Here is a 22903-nt window from a genome sequence, read left to right as displayed (position 1 = left end):
ATAGTTCAGGGCCCGAAGTGGCAGCAGCACTCCCTACTAATTACTCGTTCTTCAGAAAGGATAGAAAATTAAAGCTGGGAGGTGGCATTGCGGTTATCCTCAAAAGCTCTATTGCAAGCAACTGCGAGGCTTCTATCTACCAATGACTGCGAAGCCTTATTATTTAAAATTAGGCTCACACCTAAGTTCACTTTTTCTGGAATACTAGTGTATCGTCCTCCAGGCCAGGCTGGACCTTGAGCACTGTCCTTCCCCGACCTAATAACCCCTCATGTTTTGAATGGTGCCAATTTCACCATCTTGGGTGACCGCGTCTACTAAAAGTACAGCATTCATTGCTGACCTCGCAGCAATGAATATACAACTCTGTAATTCAGGTCTCACCCATGCAGCAGGTCACTTGCTTGACCCTATTTTCTCTAATTTGTTGGATCTTAGCCGTCCCCCTGCTTTCCCCCTGTGCTGGTCCGTTCCTTTGCTGTTACACTTCTGTTGAAAGTTTTAGCCTGCCCTCCAGTAGTCGCCACTGGACCGAAACCAAAAGTCCGACACTGGGCGAAGCTTGATGTAGGAGCGTTAAACAATCTTTTAGCCAACACCAGACCAGCTATCAAACAGATTGCTACTTCAGATCTTGGCTTTATTCAAAGCTGGATCTCGCAGGCAGTAGATATCTGCCTTCCTCTATCCAACAAACGTTTTGGTAACTATCGGTTGCCGGCCCTTGGTTTACTAAGAGGCTCAAGACTGAGAAATCCAGAACAGCATGGCTAGCTAGGACGTGACTCTCAGGAGCTCCCGGCGAGCTGCGTCAAAATCTGTATTTAAACTAAGCCTTGAACCACCAAAAATAACGAGAGGGTCGCCGCGCCACGTCTAGACCCCATAGAGACTACTTTTTTGGGATTTGCACGATTCTGGCAAGCGAAACGCCGAATTTGTCCCAACACCCCGAGAGACCAGGCGGCGACAAGATGGCGGCCGCCGTAATGGAAAATCGAGAACGGCACTGCGATCGAGCAATCGGGCCCCGTTATGGCTCAATGAAGTGAGAGTCCGAGATAGTGAGCCCCAGCGAGGTGCCAAGCGGACGGAGGGGGCTGCGGGGTCTGGGAGCCCCCGGCAGAACCGGCTTACTTTACCAACATGGCGGCCCAAGCGGTGCCGCGAAACTAGAACTGGCCCGGGGACCATACTGCCGCTGACCGGCTGACCAGGAGGTGAGAGCGGGAGGAACGTTCGGCGAAGCCCGCGTGGTGAGGAGATAGCGGGGAGGACCCCCCTGTGGAGACGTCGGGACACTGCCGACCTACGGACACTTTCCCAAGATGGTGGCCGGAGCCGCGAGATAGTTCCCGAGAGAACTTCAGGCCTGCTCCTGGCCCTGCCGCCGTGTCTGTGACCTGCAGCCCCCCAGGCTCTCCTTAGCCACTCGCCTGGTGGAGCGGTTGGACCCCCCCGGCCCTGCATTGCCCCCGCCGGGGTGGGTTCTCTCACTGGTGTCCCTGCGGCCCCGTCTCCAGTTGGGGAGCCCTCCTCTCCCCCACCCCCCGAGAGAGATTGTGAAAATCGCCAGGGGCTGAAGAAACTCGGAGGAGAGTCTCAATCCGTGATCCCTGGACCCCGCGACGTTAGGCGGGACGGCTGACGCGCCCTGCAATCTTGGGTCGAGGCTGGAGTAGGGGCACTGTCTGAGGCCGGCGCACAGCTGGATGCATGAGCCGGGGCTCCCGAGGAGTGGGAAAACGATGCAAGTGGCCCTCGGCGACTGCGATTAGGGGGAACTGGACAGCCCTACCTGGCAGCAGTCTGCGGAGGTCGCTGGTCCCCGACGGCGGGCAGATTGTCAGAGGCGGAGTGGGACACAAACTGCCCGGTAGGCTCACTGACGTGGTAACGCCAATCATGGGGAAGAAGGACACACTGCCCAAACCTACTAAACAGGGGCCAATGGACAATTTCGCCGCGCCGAGACTGTCAACGGATGTCCTCCCCGCTGCCTCTGGCCGACGTTCAGATACTGACCTGCTGATAGGAGCCATCCAAGCGTCACGGGCCGACATCCAGGAATCCCGGGCGGCCCTAGAAGTCAAGATCGGCGAGGTGGGATCCGAGGTGACACTACTAAGGCAAGACGTCCGCAAATTATCGGACAGGATGACGACAGCTGAGACACGAATAGGCGAGGCCGAAGATTCGATCTCGAACCCTGAGAATAGACATGGCAGAACTCAAGGCACTGCATCACCAACTACTGTGGAAGGTGGACGATACCGAGAAAAGGGCGCGCCGCAACAATCTGCGCTTTGTAGGTTTTAGAGAAGGAATTGAAGGGACGATGGATGGCAGCATTCCTCCACTCCTGGCTAACTAAAACCTTCCCGACTGTGCAGTTCTCAACTTGCTTCATCATCGAAAGGGCGCACAGGGCCCTCCTGGCGAGGCCGCCGGAGGGGGCGAGACCCAGACCGGTTATCGCACGCTTCCTCAACTTCGCGGACCGGGACCTGATACTGCGTGAGGCCAGAAAGCTGGGGGAGATCCGACTGGAAAATACGAACATTATGATATTCCCAGATTACAGCCAGGAGGTGCAGAAACAACGCCGTTCCTTCGATGCAGTGAAGGCGAAACTAAGGGATCTACGTATCTCCTACATGCTCCTTTTTCCTGCAAAGTTGAAGGTCATCTTCAAAGAAAAGTTAATTTTCTTCACCCACCCGGAAGATGCCTGGCAGTGGCTGTAGGAACGCCCTATATTCAATAGCAGGGAGACCGTTGGACGCAGGATGACGGACGGGTCGCCGACACACAGAACACAATGGGAACTGCCAAAAGCACAGAGACTGAAGTCCCGAAGGGCAAAGAGACAAGCCCCGGCTACACCGTACCAAGGACATGGCTCAGGAGGCACACAGCATGGACGGTCGACCTCGCCGAGAGGAAGCGTCACTACGGGATCCAGGTACAGCTGCCTCCGAAGCCGGGCCAGATCGGAGGGAGACGACGAGGACGAGGTGGGGAGTCATACTTCTGGAGGAGAAGATGAGGAGGGGGGTCGCGCTCCATTCACCCACTGGTAGAGGCGATCCGAGATTTCAAACACGACACGGCGGGGCGGAACAGTGTCCCTGAAACTGACACTGAAGACTCCCACTCGTGAACAATGATGGAACTGGTTATGGCTAATACAGCTCGCCGCTGGGGAGCACGCAAGTTGACACGCCCCTTTATATTTATATTTACATTTTTCTGCTATCACTGGTTTTGTTCTCAACCACACGACTGTCCAGATTGTTGTTATCAGAGCTAGCTTGGGGAGTGCAGCGCTGCATGTTTTGTGTGGAATTGGTTAGAGCAGACTAGAGGGGGGGGTTAGCGGGAGGGCGACAGGCCTTCTCCTACTGCCAGCTCTGCCTTGTGCAGGGATGGGACTGGAAGGGGGGGGGGGGGAGTTTCGAGTTTACTTGAGTTGGGGAAGGGGGAGGGTGAGTTGGGGTAAGAGAGTAACAGTCGAGAAATGCAGATGTGCACCGCGGTGCTTCACGCCATACATCCAGGCCAGAGACCACCTGCCTTTTGGTACCCTCGACTCCAATGGCAGATGACTTAGCGACTCAGCAGGTGTGTGACAGGGGAGTCAGCGTCCTAACCTGGAATGTAAATGGATTGGGCTCTAAAGTCAAAAGGGGCCTAGTGAACGCCTACCTTAAGAGGCTAGATCCCGATATAACCCTGCTACAAGAAACCCATCTTAAAGGAACGCACTGTGCCTTCATAGTCAGGGGCCGCCACAAAGTCCTGGCTCATGCGGGCTACACAACCGATTCCAGAGGGGTAGCGGTCATTATTAAAAAAAACGCCCCATTTCATGCCACATGCACCTGGATAGATCCACTGGGAACATATGCAGGAGTCCAGGGAACATGGAATAGACGTACATACACGATCATATCGGTCTATGCACCGCCCAAGCTACAGTCACGCACGCTCATGGCCCTTTGCACAAATCCTCCTAGACACTATCCAAATCGTGGGGGGGGATTTTAACGACGTGATGAACACAAGTCAGGACCGTTCTGGGACCGCAGGTAGGGTGGGGAACCGGACTACTCTGTCCCAACAGATTGCTAATATAGGGCTTACCGATATCTGGAGATGGCTACACCCTACTCAGATAGCCTATTCCTACTACTCAGGGGCCCACAAGGTGTTCTCGAGATTAGATTATATATTTATGTCAAGACAGTACTTGAAGGTGGACGACACTGCAGAATATAAAGCTAGGGGCATCTCTGACCATTCACCTTTGCTAGTAAGGTTAGGACATACCCGGGGCAATCTGGAGACCACTTGGCGCCTCGCGGCGTGGGATCTTCAAAATACAACAATCCTACAAGGCCTGAGAGCGGACATTAAGGTTTATGTGGCCGGAAATGAGGGAACAGTAGAGTTCAATGTCATCTTCTGGGAAGCCCTGAAACCGGTATTAAGAGATAGAATCCAAAGCAGACTGGGAGAGGAAAGACGAAAACTCCAAGCCAAGGTCACGACGCTAGAACAGACTATACTGGGTCTAGAGAGGGACTACCAGAGCTTGAAGCGAGATGAGACCCTTAGGAGGGTACTAGATGCCCAGAGACAGTACAGAGAACTGGTCACTAATGAGGCAAAAACCCAATCCCTGGACACCCTTCATCGTCTTTACGATGTGGGGGATAAGTCAGACAAGCTACTGGCTTGGCTAAGCAAAAAAGAGCTAGATGGGTGGACCACGTTAGGACTGCGGACGGGGTGATTGTCAGGGCTGATGCACAAATAGCTGACACATTTGCAAAACACTACGAACTCTTCTACGCAGCCAGAGACCTAGGGACACGAGAGGAAGCTATACACTACATGACACAGACGGACCTACCCGCGCTGTCCTCTGAGGCCCTCCTGGTACTGGAGGCGGAGATTATGGTTGACGACATATCTGAAGCGGTAGCCAGACTGAGACCGGGTAAAACACCAGGGCCGAATGGTTACCCGGCTGAGTTCTTTAAACGCACGGCGGACCTACTGACTCGCCACTTAAAGGGTCTCTTCACTGGAGCGTACCCGGAGGGGGAGCTCCCCCCAGACCTCTCCCTGGCTACAATTGTTCCGATATATAAAGAAGGCAAACCGCGAGAGGACTGCGCGTCTTACCGCCCCATCTCCCTCCTGAACACGGAAGTAAAACGTCTAGCGACTATTCTGGCGCTCCGCCTGAGGTCGGTGATCCCGGACCTTATCCATTTGGACCAAACGGGCTTCCTACCGGATAGGGCTACTCGATTGAACCTTAGGCGCACTCATAATTGGTTGCAGGAAGTACAGGGAAGGAACGACCCACACTGGTTTCTCTCCCTTGACGCGGAGAAGGCCTTCGACGCGGTCCATTGGCCTTTCCTTTATGCCGTGCTACACAAGTTTGGTTTTGGCCCTAAGTTTCAGAGATGGGTCCAACTCCTTTACACTGCACCAAGAGCCAGGGTGAGGGTAAACGGAAGGCTGTCGCATGAATTTCAGATCCAGAGAGGGACCCGTTAGGGCTGCCCCCTATCTCCCCTCCTCTTTGCCCTTACTATCGAGGTACTAGCAGCCAGGATCCGACAAAATGAGGGTATCACCGGTTTTGTAAGAAACAGCACAGACCCCACACAAGAGAAGATATCACTCTATGCAGATGATATCCTTCTGTTTATCTCGAAGCCAGAGACCACCGTCCCGGAGCTTTTCCGGGAGCTAGAACACTATGGTAGACGAGCAGGATACACAATTAATTGGCATAAATCCATCTTATACGACCCTGGGGGACTAGATCGCTGGGGGAGGCTGCCGGGGCAACTGCTGACGACAAAGGAGGGCTTCCAATATCTTGGGATCTACATCACCCTTGATAAGGCGATATCATTCCAAAAGAACCTGGAACGGATCATGACGAACTCTGTGGCGGAGATGGACCGCTGGAGACAGCTCCCCCTCACGCTTCTTGGCCGAGTGGCCATGTATAAAATGATCATCCTACCTAAATATCTCTATGCCCTACAGAACGAATACTAACCACTTCCACCAACATTAATAGCTAAAATCCACTCGGAACTGAGGGCCTTTCTTTGGCTTGGTAAGCAACCTAGAGTGGCCCTGACAACGCTCCAAAGACACCAATATAGTGGGGGGATCTCACTCCCTAACCTGGAGGCCTACTATTGGGCGGAACACATGACACCGATAAATGATTGGCTGCATGCCCCGGCAGATCATCCCACTTACGCATTAGAGAGACTTAAACTATTGCCACATAACGTACTATACTATCTATATGGGGGCTCGAGAAGGGCACCGCTACTCCCAGCGACGACCCTTACACTAACTGCGTGGACTAAGGCCACACGGCGTATGGGATGGGAGAAGAAGCCCACCCGGCAGACACCGCTATGGAACTGCCAATGGTTAACCGAACTTAATAAACTACGAGGCTTCCGCAGATGGGACGACATAGGTATCTCCACTCTAGGAGATGTAATCGCCAAAGGGGAATTGAAATCCTTCATGGCCTTAAAGTCCGAATTTGGGCTGCACCACTCACAACTCTTCAAATACACACAGCTGCGACATGCGTGGCAGGCCCAGAACCTCCAATTACGCGACATCCCGGAATAAGCGCCGTTGGAGGGACGGCTCCTCCAAGAACGGATACAAGGAAAGACGGTCTCCCTTACATACAAAACCTTAACTAACAATATACTAGGGGACCTGGCGAGGCTTAGACATACATGGGAGGCGCAGGTGGGAGGTATGGACGATCTAGACTGGGATATTGTATTAATGCATCCCCGGGAGGTGGCAATTAAATCGAGATTACGCCTTATTCAGTTCAAAGTACCACATAGAACCTACTACGATAGAGTGCGACTCCATAGAATGGGGAAAATAGAAGACTCACACTGTCTTAGATGCAGGCAACAAGATGGAGACTTTTACCACACCATTTGGGCATGTGACACGATACAAATTTACTGGACGCACATATTCACGGAACTGGAGGAGGTTTTGGGGGTCCCGTTACAACAGGAACCCAAGCTGGCTCTATTGGGCATGACTAATGAGGTAGACCTGCCACGCCCACTCCTCATCTTCCTGGTGCTGGCTCTTGTAGTGGCTAAAAGGGACATTGCAAAGTACTGGGGGTCCTCGGAGCCGCCAGGTCTGGATGAATGGAGGAGAGGATTGGACCTTTATATGGCAACCGAGAGAGTGACATATAAAGCAAGGGGGTGCCCGAAACAATTCCGAAGGGTGTGGACCAAATGGCGGCATTATCACGGGTTGGATGGGGGTTGTGAGGGGGGGAACTTGGAAATCTGACTATTCAGTCGCAATAGCATCGACTAGAGAGCTCGGGGGGATACGATGTGCTAATTGTACTTTATGTCAATGGACGTTGCACTACGGTGTGGCATATGGAGACGGAAATTTGTGGCTTTGAGGTGGGTGGGCGTGGGTGTAGAGGGGTGTATACTGCTGATTTCACGACTGTAATGTTGAGTTTTGATAAAATGCAAATAAAAATATTCTTTAAAAAAAAAAAAAAGACTGAGAAATCCAGATGCAAACCCCTAGAAAGGCAATGAAGGAAACACTACTTGACAGATGCCAAGATGGCCTGTAAATAGACTCTTAGGGCATCATTACAATGGCGGGCGGACACGGCATCCCGCATATTGAACATTGTGGCCGGCGGTGCTGCAAGCAGCACCCGCCACAATGTCCAAAATGTATGTGACAGGCACCATGCGGTGCCTGCCACCTTGTTCATGCCAATGTTGGGGGGGTAACATAGGTACCCCCAACAGTCCCCCACTCCCCCCCCTGGGGGCCGGCAACGGGCCCCCAATGTGAACACCACATGCCTTTCATGGCAGAGTCTCCACCATGGAAAGGCTTTGCAAATGTCACATCCTAATATGGATGGAGGTGCCTGCAAGGCACTGCCACCATATTGAGGGCCTTTTCCGCCCTGTCGACAAGACGACCGACGGAAAAGCGGCAACGGTCTTTCCGTCCGCCGCGGTGCCCCCGCCATACTAATATGGCGGGGGAGAACAAGGAACATTTGGCGGGCGGATCGCCACCGCCAGGCTGGCGGTAGCCACCGACGGCCCGGTGGTGGCAATCCGCCCGCAAACATAATGGGCCCCTAAGTGACTATCATATTCTCTGCCAAGGCGCTCATGCTGAGTTTGTTTCTCATAAAAGTTCTCAAGCTCAAAACTGCCCAAAAACTCTTTTTAAGGTGGTTTGTAGTAATATTCAGAATGATATATGGACCATTGACTTCATTTGGCATAATTGACTCCATTTTCTGTGCTCGCAAGTAGCTACAAAGTGGGGAAGGGATGTTTTTGCTCTTTACTTGTTTTCGCTCCTCACCGATCAGAGTGAACTGGAACATGTTGTGTGGGATGCGTGCTTGGTACCTTTCAGGGCAGAGATTGTTGTTGCCAGTAGAATGAGTGGAATGTACAGCTCTGTCTTGGAGTCAAAATACAGAGGCCTGGCCAGCTTCTGTCTTGACCATGACACTGACCAGTACGGTCAGCTCGGTTGTTTCTGAACAGAAGAAAAGGGGCAAGGTTCTAGAACCTTCGCCTCACAGTGAGTAAAAGGTATTAAAGGCGGGGAGTCTTCGTGGGCAGCCAGGAGCTCATTTGTGGAGTAGACATAGTGCCACAAAATAATCTGGAATTGAGTCACAATCAAACTCCTTCCTGGGCTGTAGAAGGGATCCTCCAGCTTGAGTTGGCAAGGATGTTGCATGATCGATCAGTGAGGTGTTACTTACTTTGTGTATATAATTTCTATGTTTCTTTGCTCTTTGCTACATGTATATATTCTACATGTTATTCTGGCTTAGTGCTTGAGTTACTTGATATTTGGGAGTCTGCATTAACTGATATATTTAGCCTTCCCTTCCAAAATATTGATTTAATAAACATGTGTGTGTCACTTTAAATGCACCTGAATTGGTTTTCTTGCCGCACCTTAAGAGAGTGCTGGGTCTTGTTTCAGCACCTCGTCTTTTGGGAGTGCTGTTTTACATGTGTTATTTGAAGATGCAGCAGTGCATTTGCCTCCTCCCAGGAGTGCAGGGTTTGGGTGTGTCCTATTGTGAAAAATTACAAGCATTACATGGTTAAAGAACTATCCATGTCTCATACTCAGACCATCCCTCTTGCTCTAACTAGAACGCAATCTGAGAACCTCATCCTCTTCTTGGTGAATGAAATCGACCTGTGAAAATTTGCTAAATACTTCACACACTATCAATACTACCCTTACTGCTACCAGAGTTGGGGTGACTTAAATCCAAAGTAATGTAAAATCCACTGATAAGCTGGAAGCGTGGTCCCTCATGGAACTCAGCGCTTTCAACCGACTTCTGGCAAGCATCAAATCGGGCACCCCTTGTGACCTTCTTCCTATTTCTGTGATGAAACAGCTTGACACACCCACTCTCTTGCTGATCATGGACCTCCTCAACGCCTCTTTACAGGAAGGTGTTGCTCCTCTGGAATGGAAACATGCCACGGTGCTCCCTCTTTTAGAGAAATCCAACGCTGACCTGACTATGCCATGGAACTTCCGGCCCATCTCGTTCCTCCAGGACTTTTCTAAGATCCTCGAAAAAAATGTTCATTCCTAGCTGACATCGCTTTTCAAGTCGCAGAACTTTCTTCACACCTCTCAGTCAGGATTCAGAGCTGGATTTTCTACTGAATCTACTCTACTTGGAGTCACCGAAATGCCGAGGCATCGGTTGCACCAAGGCGACACAGTGGCCCTCATCTTACTCGACCTCAGCGCCGCTTTTGATACTGTGTCTCACACTGTTCTGCTGAGAGTCCTGCAGTCCTTGTGCCTTGGGGGCTCAGCCCTACAGTGGCTCCGCTCTTTTTTAACAGACTGTACTTTTCAGGTTTTTTTAAACCTCAGCAAGTTCTAAATCTCATCTATCACCCTATGCAGTTCCCCAAGGCTCCATGTTGAGTCCTCTGTTGTTTAATGTTTACATTCATCCTCTGGCAGATGTTGCCGAAGAGGCTGGGTTGTCCCTATTTTCCTACGCCAATGACACGCAGAAAATGTTTTCCCTCACCTCATCTAAGGGATCTGATTCATCTGCTCTTCAGGCTGGTCTGAGAAAAATCACGTCATGGATGCAAAATTGTTTACTCGAAATTAAATGGTGACAAAACTGAAGTCAAACATCCCTGGGAAAGAACAAGATCTCTGGGCATCTCAACACTGGCCCTCTGAAATGGGTGCCTCACCTCAGCTTGTACATCAAGTTCGCAACCTGGGATTTATTATTGACGACCACCTGTCAATGAAACAACAAGTCACTAAGGTGGCCTCACCCTGTTTTACTATTCAAAAATGGTTGAAGAAAATTCTGTGGATGATTCCCCTCTCTGATCAAAGAATGGAAGTCCATGCCCTGATTACATCAAGGCTAGACTACGGCAATGTTCTATATTCAGGCTCTAACAAAGCTACAGTACAAAGCTGCCAGGCTGCTCTGTCAGGTCCCGAAAACGTTGTCAGTCTCTGCCTTTTTTTGTGACCTTCCTTGGCTAAAAGTGGAGAATAAAGTCAAATTCAAAGCCTTGAGCTATATGTTCAGAATTAAATCTGGATAAGCCCCACAATACTTGAAATCTTTATCCCAACTCTATATACACTCTCGTCCTCGGCGCTCTGCCGGACAATCGAAATTCACCATTCCTAGAGTTAAACTCACTCGGATGCGGGGGCGCTAGAGGGCGCAGGGCAAGATAGCTGTGCTGTAGTGCAGCTTCGCTGGCCGAACTATCAATCCGCCCATAATCCTGCTCCCTTGGCGGCATCAGCTGCGCAGTTCTGCAGTATCTGGAGTTTCGTGATTGCCGAGCTCCTAGATATAAGGCATTGCCGTAATCTATCCGAGATAAGATGAGTGCCTGGATCAGCAGCATTTTGGCATGGAAGGGAAGAAGGGGGAGCACTTTGCGAAGCATCAGGAGGATGACATAGTAGGAGGCTACAACCTTCCTGGCCTGAACTTTAAAGCTGAGGTCCTGATCCAGCCAGATACCTAGACTCTTTATCTTGGTCTTAGGGGCAGGAGCAGGGCCCATACAAGCTGGCCACATTGTGTCTGCTTTGATGCAGAGAGGATTACCAAGAACCATAAGCTCAGTCTTGTTGCTATTCAATTTGAAATGCAACAGATTCTTCCACTTGGTAACTTCCTCAAGGCAGGGACGGAGGCCAGTAGAAACCTGGTTGGAGTGATTTAGTGCTATGACCAGTTGTGTTTTATATTAGAAAGACATAGGTCCTAAGCAACAGTTTGATAGTACAACAATGTAATATAGACCACAATAGGCTCTATATATATTTATTTTCCTTGTCCAGCCGGACAGGAAACTTTAATAGTTAAATAAACAACAATCTTATTTTGGATACTGGTACACAGCAATAAGTCATTGCAGCGTGACACACTCCTGTGCCGTACCATAGAAAACAGGAAAGAAGAGTAAGATCATAGGAAAGGGTGTATCAGGCAAAAGAGAAGAGCGGACAGGTCACTGTTTTGACTCAATAAAATTTTTAACAGTGTATCCTGAAGTGGTGCAAACAAACAATAAACAATGAATATACTGTATGCCCACTTAAGTTGTTTGCACCACTTCAGGATACACTGTTAAAAATTTTATTGAGTCAAAACAGTGACCTGTCCGCTCTTCTCTTTTGCCTGATACACCCTTTCCTATGATCTTACTCTTCTTTCCTGTTTTCTATGGTACGGCACAGGAGTGTGTCGCGCTGCAATGACTTATTGCTGTGTACCAGTATCGAAAATAAGATTGTTGTTTATTTAACTATTAAAGTTTCCTGTCCGGCTGGACAAGGAAAATAAATATATATAGAGCCTATTGTGGTCTATATTACATTGTTGTACTATCAAACTGTTGCTTAGGACCTATGTCTTTCTAATATAATTGCTACCCATGGTCCAGAGCTACCCCCTGGGTCCCCTTGTCCTTCAAGAAATGACCAGTTGTGTATCATCAGCTTATGTCACTATGTGAACCCTGAAAGGAAGCACAATATCCGCCAGCGGGGCCATATAAACATAAAAAAGAGTGGGGCTCAAGGATTATCTCTAGGGAACTCAACAATGCAGGGGCAGGGATTTTGAGATGGCCTCACCCTCTAACATCTGGAAGGATCTTTCTTCCAGGAAAGATTGTGTAGTGTAGTTCCTATATTCCCAATAGGCTCTGCGCATTGGACTAATATATCCTGCAGCTTAGACGTAGGACTTATGTCGACTAGGTCTCTGCCGAATATATTAGACTTAATTGTGAGTGCCAGCTAGCTCAGAGGTCTCTAGAAACTTTCTCGAAAGTACAAGAAGGGATTAGTCTCTGACAACCATATAACATGACAACTTTGTTTCCCCAGAATGAAACGTATCTCTAGAGTCACTCAGTCAGATGTGCATGCTTCGTTTCACCAGAGTTGCTTAGAAATAGAGAGACGGGCGTTTTCAATAAAAGTATTTATTGAACAGTCTTATTTCTTAAGCATAAGAAATGCACTGCTACAATTGAAATGCTGGTTAAGAAGTACAATGCATATAATACGAATAGTATTATAAAATAGTACTGTAAAAGCATGATATGGTTTCTAAGCCATAAACATAGAATACATAGAATGCATAAAATACATACAGTGATAAAATAGTGGCTAAAAGTACTCAACTGGTGCTTCTAAAATACGCCTACCCTGGTGTACCTAACCTAAGTCTAGTACGAGGGAGGAGTAAGTGTGGTGTGCATAAGTCTAGTAACTTTCTGCAAAGGATCTGTTCCAAGAATTCTCTAAGGGTCTAATCAACTCCGTACCTTGGTTTTAGGACGATAGAGTTCTTGTATCTCTCTCCCAGGACTCGATCTCCCAGCAACCCGCAAGGGCAGCCTGGAAACACCGGAGCTGGATTTCTCGGCAGGAGAAAAGACAGCGTCTTCTCAGTGCGTCAGTTGGAGGGTCGGCTTCCTTCGGCACTTGCAGCAGCAGGGCGTTGGGCAAGTATTTAGTCGATCTGCTCCTAAACCACGGTGTGTTTGACTGGGCAAATGTAGGCATATTTATACTTTGAAGGTGCCGAGTTTGACGTTAGATTGGACATAATATCGTCACTAGTGCCTCAGTTCCTTGAAAACTCCAGGAGTTCTTGGATAAATTAGTATTCAAGTAGGGGGAAGTCCCTGACTGCTGAAGGATGGTTTTTCCAAGAAATCATTGTGGATTCTCTGAGTTTAGTGGAAGTAGCCATGCCGAATTTGGGCTGCAAAAGCTAAGACTAAATAAGGCAATGATTCCTATGCCTATATAAGGATTGGGTGAATTACACCTATATATGGGCATGAATCGGAAAAATTACACTAGGGTCCTAGATACCCACATAACACCCACTCCACGATTATTAGGTTCAATAACACCTAAGCACTGAACATACCTAAAGCAAAGTGTTCACAATCCCACCCTAAAATACAAAAATGCATTTGAATAGGCTTGTTCACATGAAATGAGTATATACTGTATGCAAAAGTCATAGGCATCATCTGAAATCGGATGTATGACATTACAACGCATGCTTTTACCACGCATGCCTTTACAACGTGGTTTTTACAACGCATGCCATTACAACGCATAGCGCTTTGGGGTGCTGGATAGTGAATAGTTTAATTTACTATTCCAACTCCAGTCCCCGTGGATAGTAAGGAAGGTGTTGGATAGTAAATTAAATCTATTCCCTATCCTAGAGCGCCCCCCAGCGTAATGCGTTGTAATGGTTTGCGTTGTAAAAGTTGCGTCGTAAAGGCACTGCGTGGTAAAAGTTGCGTTGTAAAGGATGTTTCCCTCTGAAATCAAGCATAAATTATGAGCATATATTCTCTCATTAAATAAAACGAAAGTACATTCATCAATTGATACCTGAAATCTGTCCCACAGCATAAGCTTTTAACTGTGTTTGTTTTCGAGGTTGAAGCCAAATATTGTCATTTTTAGGAAGTTCAAACACGAAATCTTGTTCTCTAAGAATAGTTCTACTTTACGCAGACTACTCTGTGCCAAAAGTTCTTATTTAGGAAAAAGTTCAAATTAGTGGATTGTTTTGAAAAATCAAGGCCGAATTGCAGAGTTCAGGGAACGCTGTGTGAAATAATCAAAAGTTATTCTCAGGAGTGTCAGGAGAAAACATCAGATCATCTAGGCTGGCAAAGAAACCGTCTACCGTGGTAGGTGAAAGTGGAACCACTTCAGTTAGCAGATCAAAAGTGCAGAAGTGTGGATCATCGCCGTCAGCGTTTGATGCATTAGCAATGTCCGTAGTAGATGGTACCGGTATGCCTGTAGTTTCTCGTATCCCACCCTCAGTTAGACTTGCCGATGAGACCTCAATGAATGCCGTCATCAGAATAGGCAGCCGTTGGGGGCAACACGATGCATGAGCCGTTACTGGACCTAGCAAAGCGTCAACATCCGATGGCAGTACTGATGGAAGTGTAAGACAAATGTCCAACACACATTCCTGTCCGCAAAGCAGGCATCGAAGAACAGGTAAGATGCAATCTTGCCAGATTGGTCTGAACGATAGAAACCAGGTTGTGTTCAGATCTCTTAAACAAGCCAAGCCATGAATCTGTGATATTCTCTCACGATACCTCATGGCAAGGAGGCATTGTTCCATGGTAGTCTGGGTGTTGCTGGTGGCTGGACTTGCCATATCGGAGCAGAAGGAATAACAATAGAATTCCTGCTACTAGTCCCAAGATGAGAGGCAGGCCGCCGAACACAGAGTGCACGAAATTTGGAAAAATGCAGAGGACTGCTTCAAATAGTGTTAACAGTCCCGAAAAAATCATCTTAAATACATGTGAGATGCCGCTGGTATCAGACATGTTTAAGATTTGACTTAACATTTCTGCGAAATGTACTGGGCAGTTTGTTGATAATAATGCATGTATCTCTGCAGAAGACCTTGCTACTTGCAGATCATACGTTTCTCTAGACGAGGTCAGTGGCACATTTTTTTTAAAAGAATGGCTTTCATTCTGCTTAAAGTATCAATTCGTATAGAAGAGATATTCAGTGAAGGCCATAAAGCCGTCTCCCTTCCTGTCTCACTTTTTGGATACAATACTTGCATACAACAAGTGACCGTTGATGACACAGTTACGAGATAACTTTTGGCAACATGCCACAACAGCTGTGATCATTGAGCATAACGTAGCTGCCATTGGATAGCTGTACTATCGCTGTGGAGGGCGAACCGTGCAGGTGGAAAGAGAGGTTATTTGCAGAACCGCCGCAGGCTCCGTGTAAATCAATATCCTGGCACAAAAGTGTACCACTCAGTGAGTTTTTACAAATCTTACCACTAAGGGATACTTCATGTCCCCCATTCCAACATCTGTGTGTGTATGGTAAAACCCAGGTCAACTTAATGTATTCTTTACCCAACCTTTCATACAGGCCCGCTGGTATATGCTCCAGACAATACTGAAACAGGAAAGACGTTACTGGTACCGTAATGGTGCCATGAATTATCCATTCAATGACAGGTTTCTCAGAAACTGTTAATTGTAATCTTTCGAGTTTTCCAATGCGCAGCACCGTATAGTCTGCTCCTCTTTGTGCCAAAGAGAGTTGTTTGTCTGTTAGGTTAAATACAGCAAACAATGACGTGGTATTGATTAGATGCCATGGCACATAGCCTGAACGCAGATTTTGCAACGTCCAGCCTAGCCGCATGATAGAACGTAATTGAGACTGGCCATGTTGTAACATTAACAAGTCTTGTTCTATGATGTCAATGGCAGATGACACGATGCTGTCCAAAGAATAAATTCTGGAGGAACGAGTCGTAAACCCATTGTTCACTACAGGGAGGCTTTTTTGTAAATTAATATGAGCAATTTCTGGTATTCTTTCTACAGTTTCCATTTGCGTCACTTTCCATATTTCGTTGTATGCCGCGTATATTCCGGCGTATATGAAACGTTTTTGCCATGGTTTGCGAGGCCCCATTAAGAAATCTCGCAAATCATTGTTTTCTTTAAGTAAAGATAAGTATTGTTTAATTTCTGGAAGTGTAGATTTTTGAAGCCACTCAAGGCACAGCTTCCCTACACTATAAGTGGTTACTATCCCTGGATGTTGTCTCTGGGAATATCTTGGATCTGGCCTATTCATTTTGAACCCCTGTGTTTTCCCCAGGAATCTATCATGACAGTTATTAGTGTCTGTGGGCCAGATTAACCATTTTTTCCAATCACGATTAGTTCTGTTCTGTTTTAAAATATAGGGTACGTTACCATCTCTTCTGTCGCATAATCACTGTCAGAAGCGGGTTTAGGTATAGACGGTTTATTTAAATCTTTTATCTTAGCTAGGCCAAGACAAGAAGTTTGTTGAACAGTGTCATTTAAAAACATAATTTGTTCTGGTATAATGCAGGCTCTGAACAAGTCTTCTAAACCTTGCACCTGCCAGTCTTTTGTGCCCCAGTCATTTTTGTCTTGATGTTGTCTTTCCAAAAGTCAAAACCTAATGTAGACAGTTGAGCATAAAAGTTTTCAGAATAAATTTCTTTAGTATTGGTCAAAATTGTTTTCATTCCTGTCTTATTCTCATTTTTTAAATAAAACATTTCTGGATTTGTAACATTAAACCCTAAAAAGTATGGAAACTTTTCATAGAATGTTTTTGAGCTGCCTTTTGGCTGTGGTGGACAATGTTCCCATTGATTGTAGTGAAACACATTTCTAGGGCTTGCAGATTTATGCAAATAATGGTGACCATAATGATTAAAACAATACATTTGTTCATAATCTGATGAACCTTCTAAGTAGTCATGTTCTGTAAATTTAGCTGACATTTCTAAATCATTCATCATGTTGTTAACAGTCTCAAAGTCCCAATCATCAGAAAATTTACTGGTTGTGACAAAGTCACTCAAAGAAACCTTAAACCGATGTGAAATCTTCAATAATTCCACCGGACCATAGATGTCATAATCAGTTCTGTCCCATGCTATACTCCCAGGTATAGGAACAGCTGTGATGTTCACTGCTGACAGGCCTCTTCTTTCACGATGAGATGATTTGTAAGGTTTCAGGACCAAGTTGATTTTCTTACTTGCTGTGTCCATAGTACTATATTTTCCATCTATCATCCTTCCCAAGCTTAACACCAGTACGAGCCAGAGCAGGAGGAAAAATACACCTAATCCAATCCAAAATTCAACCCATGGTGAAACCAGATATGTTCTTTCCAATAGATGAAGGAGTTCTGTTACTTTTTCCTTGAAGTATTTCTTTGCTGGCTTATCCTCAGGTTCACTGGGATCCTCAGAGAAGTTATCGAAGTTGATAAAGTAGCCAGAAGCAGTTCTGTCAATTGTTAGTATTGCATCAGGATTACTTGAAATCACTGGAGCTGTTTCTTGTCTCGCCATGTTTGTATAGTCAGATGTCACATCATTGTAGACAGGCGTGTCTTGACGAACTGTTATTTGGGTTTCCAGAGGTATCAGTTCCATGGCTTTGTTGCATAGTCCTTCTTTTCTTACTGCAGGTTTATCAAATGTGATAAGTCTTTCAGTTTGAACCTCTTGGATTGAAGCAAGATTTGGTTGTCTGCTACTTCTCGGGAGTCCACTGGGCCTACTACTTATTATCGGCCACATGATTGTGGTTTGACCAGGTCGATGGATACAACTCTGTTCTCCCTTTTACCAGCAAGGGGCGGTAGTACTACTGATCTTGTTCCGTGGATGGCCAAGACAGGTACTGCTTTTCTGTAAGAAGGCCCAAATTCCTTCTTTACCACGATTTTCTCCCTGACCAGATCCCCAATCTTTGGAATCCAGACAGGCCTTGCTGGGACAGGTGGTTTTTCTTCAGTGGGCGTTTGCTTCTGTATTGTATGACTCAGACTTCTTCTTGTTTCATTTAAGTCCTGTAAAACAGTCAAACGATCTTTGACATCAAAAGATTTTTGTTCCACCACTGAAGTCTGACAATCGAGGTATTCGATTATCATTCTAGTACCAAACATTAGTTCAAACGGAGTGACTCCACCCAGAGAATTTCTTGGCAGATTGTTAAGATACGTTTGACCCACCCATCACCCGAACCTAATACCTTAGCTGTTATGGATTGCTTTATGTCACGTTTTTTTCTTTCCACTACTGCATTACCCTCAAGATGGAAGGGACTAGAATACCGCAATGCAACGCCCAAGCTAGCCACGGCCTCCTTGTAAGCTTGAGAGCTAAACGCAGGACCCTGGTCAGAATGTAGCGTGCCAATTGCGTATGTGCCGATAAAGACTCGCAAATCCTTTATAACAGTTCTGGCGTCAGCCAAGCGCTTGGCCAAATCCAAATAAATCTTGTGCAGGAATCCACTGCGACCATGATATATTTATAGTTACCATCCCTTTGTAAGGGACCACAGTGGTCCAGATAAACACACGCTAGTGGATATCTGAAATCCGAAGGGGCGTCTGTGCAGGTCGCTTCACTGTAGAAACTTTAATTTTTTGGCAGATTTCACATTCTAGAACATAGTTTCTAGTTTGTTTCCTCATGCGCGGCCACCAATATCTCTGTTTTAATAATGATACTGTGGCGGAAATTCCTGCGTGTGCAGAGGCCAGTCCTTCATGTGCTGCAACGATTAGTCCGAACCTATGTTCCATGTTTGGGATTGCCCTATCCCCCACTCCAGGGATTCGAGCAAAAGGAACATTATTCGCATCAGTTATATATGAGTACTTTAATGGAAAGCCTTTCGGGAGTGTCTTACCACTGTCTTTAACTGAAGCAGTGACAGCTTGCATTATGTCGCGGTCTATTTTAGTTTTTGACCGAGTAATCGCAGCTACGGAAGCCGTTTGCACAGCTGCCTTCGCGGCTTCATCAGCCAATGAATTCCCTGCAGCGTCAATGCCATCACGTTGATGACTCAGTGTATGAATCACGTGAGTCTTTTGTAGTTCTTTCTGTAAAAGAACTACCTGTTCCCAAAGCGTTTTATGCTTAATTGTGCCACCTTTTGCATCTTTGAAACTGTTTTGAACCCAGTTCTGTAGATACTCATTATAAGATTGTACGCAGTAATACGAATCGCACACTATTAGTGTGGGGAATTCGCGATCGGTATTTTCAAGCGCCATCTTGAAAGCCTGTAGTTCAGCTCGCTGAGCTGTACAGTCTGCGAGTGATTGAGTTTTAGTGACCATTGGTCTGAATCTACCTTCGCGCCAACGACCTTTAACGATCGCGCACGCAGCACTATAATCTTGTTTACCCCCAATTGCGGGCTGTGCTGATCCGTCTGTATATATTATACAGCCGTAATGTTCTAGAGGCAGAATTTCGGTCGGCAGAGGACATTCGTATTCGTATTGTAGGAATTCTTGTGTCTTTAAGTAGGGGTCAAAAACGTATTCAACGTCTGTTGCAGCAAGAGAGTTAACCCATTGTATCCATCTTGGATGTAAAGTTTAGCATTTGGAATGCTCGCTTTCGTCACTGCCTCTAAGGCAGGTACAGGTGTAACGATCATTATGCTTTTACCCTGCGCAAGAGTTCTCTCTTTTGCTACTGCAGTTTGAACCGCTGTTAGAATTTTTTCTGTTGAAGTGAATTTAATTTCAGCTTGTGTGTACAAGTGTGATTTGAATGCAATTGGTACCTTGTCTCCTTCATTAAAGGTCAGGTATGTGAAACCTGTTCCCAAAGCGTTTTATGCTTAATTGTGCCACCTTTTGCATCTTTGAAACTGTTTTGAACCCAGTTCTGTAGATACTCATTATAAGATTGTACGCAGTAATACGAATCGCACACTATTAGTGTGGGGAATTCGCGATCGGTATTTTCAAGCGCCATCTTGAAAGCTTGTAGTTCAGCTCGCTGAGCTGTACAGTCTGCGAGTGATTGAGTTTTAGTGCCCATTGGTCTGAATCTACCTTCGCGCCAACGACCTTTAACGATCGCGCACGCAGCACTATAATCTTGTTTACCCCCAATTGCGGGCTGTGCTGATCCGTCTGTATATATTATACAGCCGTAATGTTCTAGAGGCAGAATTTCGGTCGGCAGAGGACATTCGTATTGTAGGAATTCTTGTGTTTTCAAGTAGGGGTCAAAAACGTATTCAACGTCTGTTGCAGCAAGAGAGTTAACCCATTGTATCCATCATGGATGTAAAGTTTAGCATTTGGAATGCTCGCTTTCGTCACTGCCTCTAAGGCAGGTACAGGTGTAACGATCATTATGCTTTTACCCTGCGCAAGAGTTCTCTCTTTTGCTACTGCAGTTTGAACCGCTGTTAGAATTTTTTCTGTTGAAGTGAATTTAATTTCAGCTTGTGTGTACAAGTGTGATTTGAATGCAATTGGTACCTTTTCTCCTTCATTAAAGGTCAGGATCACGAGATTGCGTGCATTGTTGCGTGTATCTTATTGTGTTTTTGCTAATATGTCTGTTTGTACTGAACGCAAAATTTCTGTATGTTTCTGAGCCCAATTTGTTGGTTTGAAATCAGGTTTGATTAGTTCGTAGAGAGGTTTAACCCTTTCTGCGTAATTTAGAACATAAGTTCTTCCAAAATTCAGGAAATCTAGAATTGACTGTATGTTTTCAGCGTCTTTGGAAGTTGGAGCAGCGCACATTTCTCAAGAAAGTTTGCTGCCAGACTTTTGCCTTCACTTGACAACTCGTATCCTAAGAATAGGACGTTGAGGTGGGCAATTCGTGATTTCTTAAAATTGAATTTGTACCCTTCAGAAGCGAACCCAAGTATTATGGTGTTCATTCTTTTCAAGTGCACGTCCAAATCCTCGCCTGTAAGATATATGTCATCGACATAAGATAATGCCTCATCATCGTACATATGTTGTATTTCTGTTACTCTGGCTGAAAATAACCCTGGACTATTCTTGAATCCCTGGGGGAGACGGCAAAATTGTCGCTGTGTCCCCAAGATTGAGAAAGCGGTCAAGTGCCTACTTTCCGGTGCAATGTTTTGACAGTAAAAAACATTTGAAATGTCTAATGTGGTTTTATATTTTTTGCGCACGATGTTATTCATTAGTGCTGCACTATGTGAATTTTGTACTGCAAAAGTTTTGCAACAAGAGTTTAGGTGTCTGTAATCCAAAACTAGACGATATGAATTGTCTGGCTTGGAGACAGGAAACAAAGGATTGTTCATAGATGAGGTGCATGTTTCAATCACCCCTTGATATTCAAGTTGATCTAAGATCTCCCTGACTTGTTTTTTAGCTTCTTGCTTGACTGGATACTGCCTATGAGCAGTAGGTTGATGTTTTAACTGGATTTTGTGATGAGGAGAATCCTCATCCCATCCTACATGATTTTTATATAATGCTGGGGCTTGGGCCACTGCCCATTTCCTGGCATATGTATATTGTTTATGAATTGGAATGTGATTTGAGAAGGCTGGCATAATTATCTATTCGCGTGTGGGCACTCCCTTTCAACTGCAGGTGGCCAGTCTCTTTCAGCTAGAAGTATGTCATAACCCTTGGAAAGCTTGTCCCAGAAGAGAACTTTTATTTTTCTAGTTATGTTCCCCGCCATCCGGAGTATTACTTCATATAACTTGTGGGGTACACTAACCCTGGTGTCAGCAGTTTCAACTTGAATGCATTCATTCAAGTCCACTATCTCCAGATGACCCCCTCAGGATCTTGCGAACTATGGTTACTTCTGCTGCGCTGTCTAGCATTGTGGGAGCCCATTCCCCGTTCTTGAGTTACGTCCTCAGAATCCTCGGCATGTCTGATCTTTACACTTGCTACCTTCTTCTTGGGGAATTGAGTTTTCTTATTTTTTGGAACGTGCTGTTCGTCTTTGGACTTCACACGTTCTTCTTTTTGTTCTGACCATCCTCTTCTTTCTGATTTCTGCGGTGAAGTCTGAAAGGTACGAGAGGAACGTGTATCATTATCTTGATATCTATCAGGTTTTCTTAAAGTATCCCTATTTCTGAGGTTGTACCTGTTTTCAGAGGGCTCCCGTTGGGGAGACCTACCTCCTCGTTGAGGAGATCTTCCTCTGGACTGGGAATGCTTCTCTCTAGGAAGCGTTTGTTTAGTGTTCTCCCACTTCTTTTTAGGAGTAGTGAGATTATTTTTTATAAAAGTTTTTTCAGGATCCTCTGTTAGTTGTGGTTTTAGTGGTTTCCCACCCAAACTATCTCTACCTAGTTCTTCATAGGATTTTTCAATAATTCTGGCAAGCTCATAAGGTTGCTCAGTAATGTCTGTTTCTTTTAATTTCTGGCGGATTGCCACTGATGCTGCTTCACCTCTAATGTTGGCTAATAGTATAGCCAAGATCTGTTTGAAATCTTTCAGTAATTTCATACCTAGATTTAAAGCCGGTTCTGGACCGTATTCATTTTGAATCTGTCTTAGAACATCTGGTATTACCGCCATGGACAGAACACCATGTGTTTTAGTGTAGATTGAAGCAAAGACTCTGCCCCAAGTGTCACTATCCTCTACGTGTGGTGCAATCCCCATAGATAAACAGATTGTCTGAATCCTGTGTTTCTCATGAGGCATACTATCAGGAAATACTGCCTCTATTTTAGTAATTTTTTGTGCTAACAAGAACCGAATTTGTTCTCGTTTTGCTGGTAGTTTACCAATGACTGACTGTATAGTCTGTGGTGTGATTTTGTTTGTGTTCCCCTGCTGAGGGGTGTGCTGAGGGATTCTT

The 22903-nt window shown here is 46.1% G+C and overlaps 1 protein-coding gene across 13 annotated transcripts in view; it reads right to left on the bottom strand.

The window, feature by feature from the left end:
- The window catches only part of LOC144763708 (uncharacterized), a 2434724-nt gene that overhangs the window by 2128120 nt on the left and 283701 nt on the right, over nt 1-22903 (bottom strand). The gene's annotated exons all lie outside the window — the stretch shown is intronic.

The sequence above is a fragment of the Lissotriton helveticus genome, chromosome 6 (assembly GCF_964261635.1).
Source record: "Lissotriton helveticus chromosome 6, aLisHel1.1, whole genome shotgun sequence".
Classification (NCBI taxonomy): domain Eukaryota; kingdom Metazoa; phylum Chordata; class Amphibia; order Caudata; family Salamandridae; genus Lissotriton; species Lissotriton helveticus.
Note: the sequence above shows the minus strand (reverse complement) of the source record. Positions and strands in the feature narration are given on the sequence as shown.